Source organism: Silene latifolia, unplaced genomic scaffold (assembly GCF_048544455.1).
Source record: "Silene latifolia isolate original U9 population unplaced genomic scaffold, ASM4854445v1 scaffold_178, whole genome shotgun sequence".
Classification (NCBI taxonomy): Eukaryota; Viridiplantae; Streptophyta; class Magnoliopsida; order Caryophyllales; family Caryophyllaceae; genus Silene; species Silene latifolia.
Genome location: NW_027413150.1, coordinates 232,909 through 240,194, shown reverse-complemented (window position 1 = coordinate 240,194; position 7,286 = coordinate 232,909).

The window sequence follows — 7,286 nt, the reverse complement described above, 5'->3', positions numbered from 1 at the left end:
GACTCGTTGTGTAAACTATTTGTTCTTGTTCTTTAGACCTTGTGACTCGTTGTGTGAACCATTTGTCCTTGTTCTTTAGTCCCTGTGACTCGTTGTTTAAACAATTTGTCCTTGTTTTTTAGTTCTTGTGACTCGTTGTGTAAACCATTTGTCCTTGTTATTGTGACTCGTTGTATGAACCATTTGTCCTTGTTCTTTAGTCCTTGTGAATCGTTGTGTAAACTATTTATCCTTGTTCTTTAGACCTTGTGACTCGTTGTGTGAACCATTTGTCCTTGTTCTTTAGTCCTTGTGACTCGTTGTTTAAACAATTTGTCCATGTTTTTTAGTTCTTGCGACTCGTTGTGTAAACCATTTGTCCTTGTTATTGTGACTTGTTATGTGAACCATTTTTCCTTGTTCATTAGTCCTTCTAACTCGTTGTGTAAACTATTTTCCCTTGTTCATTAGTCCTTCTAAATCGTTGTGTGAGCCATTTGTCCTTGTTCTTTAGTCCATGTGACTCGTTGTGTGAACAATTTATCCTTGTTCATTAGTCTTGTGACTCTTTGTGTAAACCATTTGTCCTTGTGATTCGTTGTGTAAACCATTTGTCCTTGTTCGTTAGTCTATGTGACTCGTTGTTTAAACCATTTGTCCTTGTTTATTAGTCCTAGTGATTCGTTGTGTAAACCATTTGTCCTTGTTATAGTGACTTGTTGTGTGAATCATTTATCCTTGCTCCTTAGTCCTTGTAACTTGTTGCGTGAACCATTTGTCCTTGTTCTTTAGTCCATGTGACTCGTTGTGTGAACCATTTGTCCTTGTTCATTAGTCCTCGTGACTCGTTGTGTAAACCATTTGTCCTTGTTATTGTGACTTGTTGTGTGAACCATTTTTCCTTGCTCATTAGTCCTTGTGACTCGTTGTGTAAACTATTTGTCCTTATTCATTAGTCCTTGTGACTAGTTTTGTGAACCATTTGTCCTTGTTCTTTAGCTCTTGTGACTCGTTGTTTAAACAATTTGTCCTTGTTCATTAGTCTTGTGACTCATTGTGTAAACAATTTGTCCTTGTGACTCGTTGTGTAAACCATTTGTCCTTGTTCATTAGTCCTTGTGACTCGTTGTGTAAACTATTTGTCCTTGTTCTTTAGTCCTTGTGACTCGTTGTTTAAGCAATTTTTCCTTGTTTTTTAGTTCTTGTGACTCGTTGTGTAAACCATTTGTCCTTGTTATTGTGACTTGTTATGTGAACCATTTTTCCTTGTTCATTAGTCCTTGTGACTCGTTACAGAAACATTTGTCCTTGTTCATTAGTCTTTCTAACTCGTTGTGTAAACTATTTGCCCTTGTTCATTAGTCCTTATAAATCGTTGTGTGAACCAACTGTCCTTGTTCTTTAGTCCATGTGACTCGTTGTGTAAGCCATTTGTCCTTGTTCATTAGTCCTTGTGACTCGTTGTGTGAACCATTTGTCCTTGTTCATTAGTTTTGTGACTCGTTGTGTAAACCATTTGTCCTTGTTCATTAGTCTATGTGACTCGTTGTTTAAACCATTTGTCCTTGTTTATTAGTACTTGTGATTCGTTGTGTAAACCATTTGTCCTTGTTATTGTGGCTTGTTGTGTGAACCATTTATCCTTCCTCATTAGTCCTTGTGACTCGTTGTGTAAACCATTTGTATTTGTTCTTTAGTCCTTGTGACTCGTTGTTTAAACCATTTGCCATTGTTTATTAGTCCTTGTGACTCGTTGTGTAAACCATTTGTCTTTGTTATTGTGACTTGTCGTGTGAACCCTTTTTCCTTTTTCATTAGGTCTTGTGACTCCTTGTGTGAACCAATTGTCCTTATTCATTAGTCCTTCTGACTCGTTGTGTAAACTATTTGTCCTTGTTCATAAGTCCTTGTGACTCGTTGTATGAACCGTTTGTCCTTGTTCATTAGTCCTTGTGACTCGTTGTGTAAACTATTTGTTCTTGTTCTTTAGACCTTGTGACTCGTTGTGTGAACCATTTGTCCTTGTTCTTTAGTCCCTGTGACTCGTTGTTTAAACAATTTGTCCTTGTTTTTTAGTTCTTGTGACTCGTTGTGTAAACCATTTGTCCTTGTTATTGTGACTCGTTGTATGAACCATTTGTCCTTGTTCTTTAGTCCTTGTGAATCGTTGTGTAAACTATTTATCCTTGTTCTTTAGACCTTGTGACTCGTTGTGTGAACCATTTGTCCTTGTTCTTTAGTCCTTGTGACTCGTTGTTTAAACAATTTGTCCATGTTTTTTAGTTCTTGCGACTCGTTGTGTAAACCATTTGTCCTTGTTATTGTGACTTGTTATGTGAACCATTTTTCCATGTTCATTAGTCCTTCTAACTCGTTGTGTAAACTATTTTCCCTTGTTCATTAGTCCTTCTAAATCGTTGTGTGAGCCATTTGTCCTTGTTCTTTAGTCCATGTGACTCGTTGTGTGAACAATTTATCCTTGTTCATTAGTCTTGTGACTCTTTGTGTAAACCATTTGTCCTTGTGACTCGTTGTGTAAACCATTTGTCCTTGTTCGTTAGTCTATGTGACTCGTTGTTTAAACCATTTGTCCTTGTTTATTAGTCCTAGTGATTCGTTGTGTAAACCATTTGTCCTTGTTATAGTGACTTGTTGTGTGAATCATTTATCCTTGCTCCTTAGTCCTTGTAACTTGTTGCGTGAACCATTTGTCCTTGTTCTTTAGTCCATGTGACTCGTTGTGTGAACCATTTGTCCTTGTTCTTTAGTCCCTGTGACTCGTTGTGTAAACCATTTGTCCTTGTTATTGTGACTTGTTGTGTGAACCATTTTTCCTTGCTCATTAGTCCTTGTGACTCGTTGTGTAAACTATTTGTCCTTATTCATTAGTCCTTGTGACTAGTTGTGTGAACCATTTGTCCTGGTTCTTTAGCTCTTGTGACTCGTTGTTTAAACAATTTGTCCTTGTTCATTAGTCTTGTGACTCATTGTGTAAACAATTTGTCCTTGTGACTCGTTGTGTAAACCATTTGTCCTTGTTCATTAGTCCTTGTGACTCGTTGTGTAAACTATTTGTCCTTGTTCTTTAGTCCTTGTGACTCGTTGTTTAAGCAATTTTTCCTTGTTTTTTAGTTCTTGTGACTCGTTGTGTAAACCATTTGTCCTTGTTATTGTGACTTGTTATGTGAACCATTTTTCCTTGTTCATTAGTCCTTGTGACTCGTTGTGTGAAACATTTGTCCTTGTTCATTAGTCTTTCTAACTCGTTGTGTAAACTATTTGCCCTTGTTCATTAGTCCTTATAAATCGTTGTGTGAACCAACTGTCCTTGTTCTTTAGTCCATGTGACTCGTTGTGTAAGCCATTTGTCCTTGTTCATTAGTCCTTGTGACTCGTTGTGTGAACCATTTGTCCTTGTTCATTAGTTTTGTGACTCGTTGTGTAAACCATTTGTCCTTGTTCATTAGTCTATGTGACTCGTTGTTTAAACCATTTGTCCTTGTTTATTAGTACTTGTGATTCGTTGTGTAAACCATTTGTCCTTGTTATTGTGGCTTGTTGTGTGAACCATTTATCCTTCCTCATTAGTCCTTGTGACTCGTTGTGTAAACCATTTGTATTTGTTCTTTAGTCCTTGTGACTCGTTGTTTAAACCATTTGCCATTGTTTATTAGTCCTTGTGACTCGTTGTGTAAACCATTTGTCTTTGTTATTGTGACTTCTCGTGTGAACCCTTTTTCCTTTTTCATTAGGTCTTGTGACTCCTTGTGTGAACTAATTGTCCTTATTCATTAGTCCTTCTGACTCGTTGTGTAAACTATTTGTCCTTGTTCATAAGTCCTTGTGACTCGTTGTATGAACCGTTTGTCCTTGTTCATTAGTCCTTGTGACTCGTTGTGTAAACTATTTGTTCTTGTTCTTTAGACCTTGTGACTCGTTGTGTGAACCATTTGTCCTTGTTCTTTAGTCCCTGTGACTCGTTGTTTAAACAATTTGTCCTTGTTTTTTAGTTCTTGTGACTCGTTGTGTAAACCATTTGTCCTTGTTATTGTGACTCGTTGTATGAACCATTTGTCCTTGTGAATCGTTGTGTAAACTATTTATCCTTGTTCTTTAGACCTTGTGACTCGTTGTGTGAACCATTTGTCCTTGTTCTTTAGTCCTTGTGACTCGTTGTTTAAACAATTTGTCCATGTTTTTTAGTTCTTGCGACTCGTTGTGTAAACCATTTGTCCTTGTTATTGTGACTTGTTATGTGAACCATTTTTCCTTGTTCATTAGTCCTTGTGACTCGTTGTTTGAATCATTTGTCCATGTTCATTAGTCCTTCTAACTCGTTGTGTAAACTATTTTCCCTTGTTCATTAGTCCTTCTAAATCGTTGTGTGAGCCATTTGTCCTTGTTCTTTAGTCCATGTGACTCGTTGTGTGAACAATTTATCCTTGTTCATTAGTCTTGTGACTCTTTGTGTAAACCATTTGTCCTTGTGACTCGTTGTGTAAACCATTTGTCCTTGTTCGTTAGTCTATGTGACTCGTTGTTTAAACCATTTGTCCTTGTTTATTAGTCCTAGTGATTCGTTGTGTAAACCATTTGTCCTTGTTATAGTGACTTGTTGTGTGAATCATTTATCCTTGCTCCTTAGTCCTTGTAACTTGTTGCGTGAACCATTTGTCCTTGTTCTTTAGTCCATGTGACTCGTTGTGTGAACCATTTGTCCTTGTTCTTTAGTCCCTGTGACTCGTTGTGTAAACCATTTGTCCTTGTTATTGTGACTTGTTGTGTGAACCATTTTTCCTTGCTCATTAGTCCTTGTGACTCGTTGTGTAAACTATTTGTCCTTGTTCATTAGTCCTTGTGACTAGTTGTGTGAACCATTTGTCCTTGTTCTTTAGTCCTTGTGACTCGTTGTTTAAACAATTTGTCCTTGTTTTTTAGTTCTTGTGACTCGCTGTGTAAACCATTTGTCCTTGTTATTGTGACTTGTTATGTGAACCATTTTTCCTTGTTCATTAGTCCTTGTGACTCGTTGTGTGATTCATTTGTCCTTGTTCATTAGTCCTTCTAACTTGCTGTGTAAACTTTTTACCCTTGTTCATTAGTCCTTCTAAATCGTTGTGTGAGCCATTTGTCCTTGTTCTTTAGTCCATGTCACTTGTTTTGTGAACCATTTGTCCTTGTTCATTAGTCTTGTGACTCGTTGTGTAAACCATTTGTCCTTGTTCTTTAGACCTTGTGACTCGTTGTGTGAACCATTTGTATTTGTTCTTTAGTCCTTGTGACTCGTTGTTTCAACCATTTGCCATTGTTTATTAGTCCTTGTGACTCGTTGTGTAAAACATTTGTCCTTGTTATTGTGACTTGTCGTGTGAACCATTTTTCCTTTTTCATTAGTCCTTGTGACTCATTGTGTGAACCAATTGTCCTTGTTCATTAGTCCTTGTGACTCGTTGTGTAAACTATTTGTCCTTGTTCATTAGTCTTTGTGACTCGTTTTATGAACCATTTGTCCTTGTTCTTTAGTCCTTGTGAATCGTTGTGTAAACTATTTGTCCTTGTTCTTTAGACCTTGTGACTCGTTGTGTGAACCATTTGTCCTTGTGACTCGTTGTTTAAACAATTTGTCCTTGTTGTTTAGTTCTTGTGACTCATTTGTGTAAAGCATTTGTCCTTGTTATAGTGACTTGTTGTGTGAATCATTTATCCTTGCTCCTTAGTCCTTGTGACTCGTTGCGTGAACCATTTGTCCTTTGTCATTAGTCCTTGTGACTCGTTGTGTAAACTATTTGTCCTTGTTCTTTAGACCTTGTGACTCGTTGTGTGAACCATTTGTATTTGTTCTTTAGTCCTTGTGACTCGTTGTTTAAACCATTTGCCATTGTTTATTAGTCCTTGTCACTCGTTGTGTAAACCATTTGTCCTTGTTATTGTGACTTGTCGTGTGAACCATTTTTCCTTTTTCATTAGTCCTTGTGACTCGTTGTGTGAACCAATTGTCCTTGTTCATTAGTCCTTATGACTCGTTGTGTAAACTATTTGTCCTTGTTCTTTAGACCTTGTGACTCGTTGTGTGAACCATTTGTCCTTGTTCTTTAGCTCTTGTGACTCGTTGTTTAAACAATTTGTCCTTGTTCATTAGTCTTGTGACTCATTGTGTAAACAATTTGTCCTTGTGACTCGTTGTGTAAACCATTTGTCCTTGTTCATTAGTCCTTGTGACTCGTTGTGTAAACTATTTGTCCTTGTTCTTTAGACCTTGTGACTCGTTGTGTGAACCATTTGTCCTTGTTCTTTAGTCCTTGTGACTCGTTGTTTAAGCAATTTTTCCTTGTTTTTTAGTTCTTGTGACTCGTTGTGTAAACCATTTGTCCTTGTTATTGTGACTTGTTATGTGAACCATTTTTCCTTGTTCATTAGTCCTTGTGACTCGTTGTGTGAAACATCTGTCCTTGTTCATTAGTCTTTCTAACTCGTTGTGTAAACTATTTGCCCTTGTTCATTAGTCCTTCTAAATCGTTGTGTGAACCATTTGTCCTTGTTCTTTAGTCCATGTGACTCGTTGTGTGAGCCATTTGTCCTTGTTCATTAGTCCTTGTGACTCGTTGTGTGAACCATTTGTCCTTGTTCATTAGTTTTGTGACTCGTTGTGTGAAGCATTTGTCCTTGTTCATTAGTCTATGTGACTCGTTGTTTAAACCATTTGTCCTTGTTTATTAGTACTTGTGATTCGTTGTGTAAACCATTTGTCCTTGTTATTGTGGCTTGTTGTGTGAACCATTTATCCTTCCTCATTAGTCCTTGTGACTCGTTGTGTGAACCATTTGTATTTGTTCTTTAGTCCTTGTGACTCGTTGTTTAAACCATTTGCCATTGTTTATTAGTCCTTGTGACTCGTTGTGTAAACCATTTGTCTTTGTTATTGTGACTTGTCGTGTGAACCCTTTTTCCTTTTTCATTAGGTCTTGTGACTCCTTGTGTGAACCAATTGTCCTTATTCATTAGTCCTTCTGACTCGTTGTGTAAACTATTTGTCCTTGTTCATAAGTCCTTGTGACTCGTTGTATTAACCGTTTGTCCTTGTTCATTAGTCCTTGTGACTCGTTGTGTAAACTATTTGTCCTTGTTCTTTAGACCTTGTGACTCGTTGTGTGAACCATTTGTCCATGTTCTTTAGTCCCTGTGACTCGTTGTTTAAACAATTTGTCCTTGTTTTTTAGTTCTTGTGACTCGTTGTGTAAACCATTTGTCCTTGTTATTGTGACTCGTTGTATGAACCATTTGTCCTTGTTCTTTAGTCCTTGTGAATC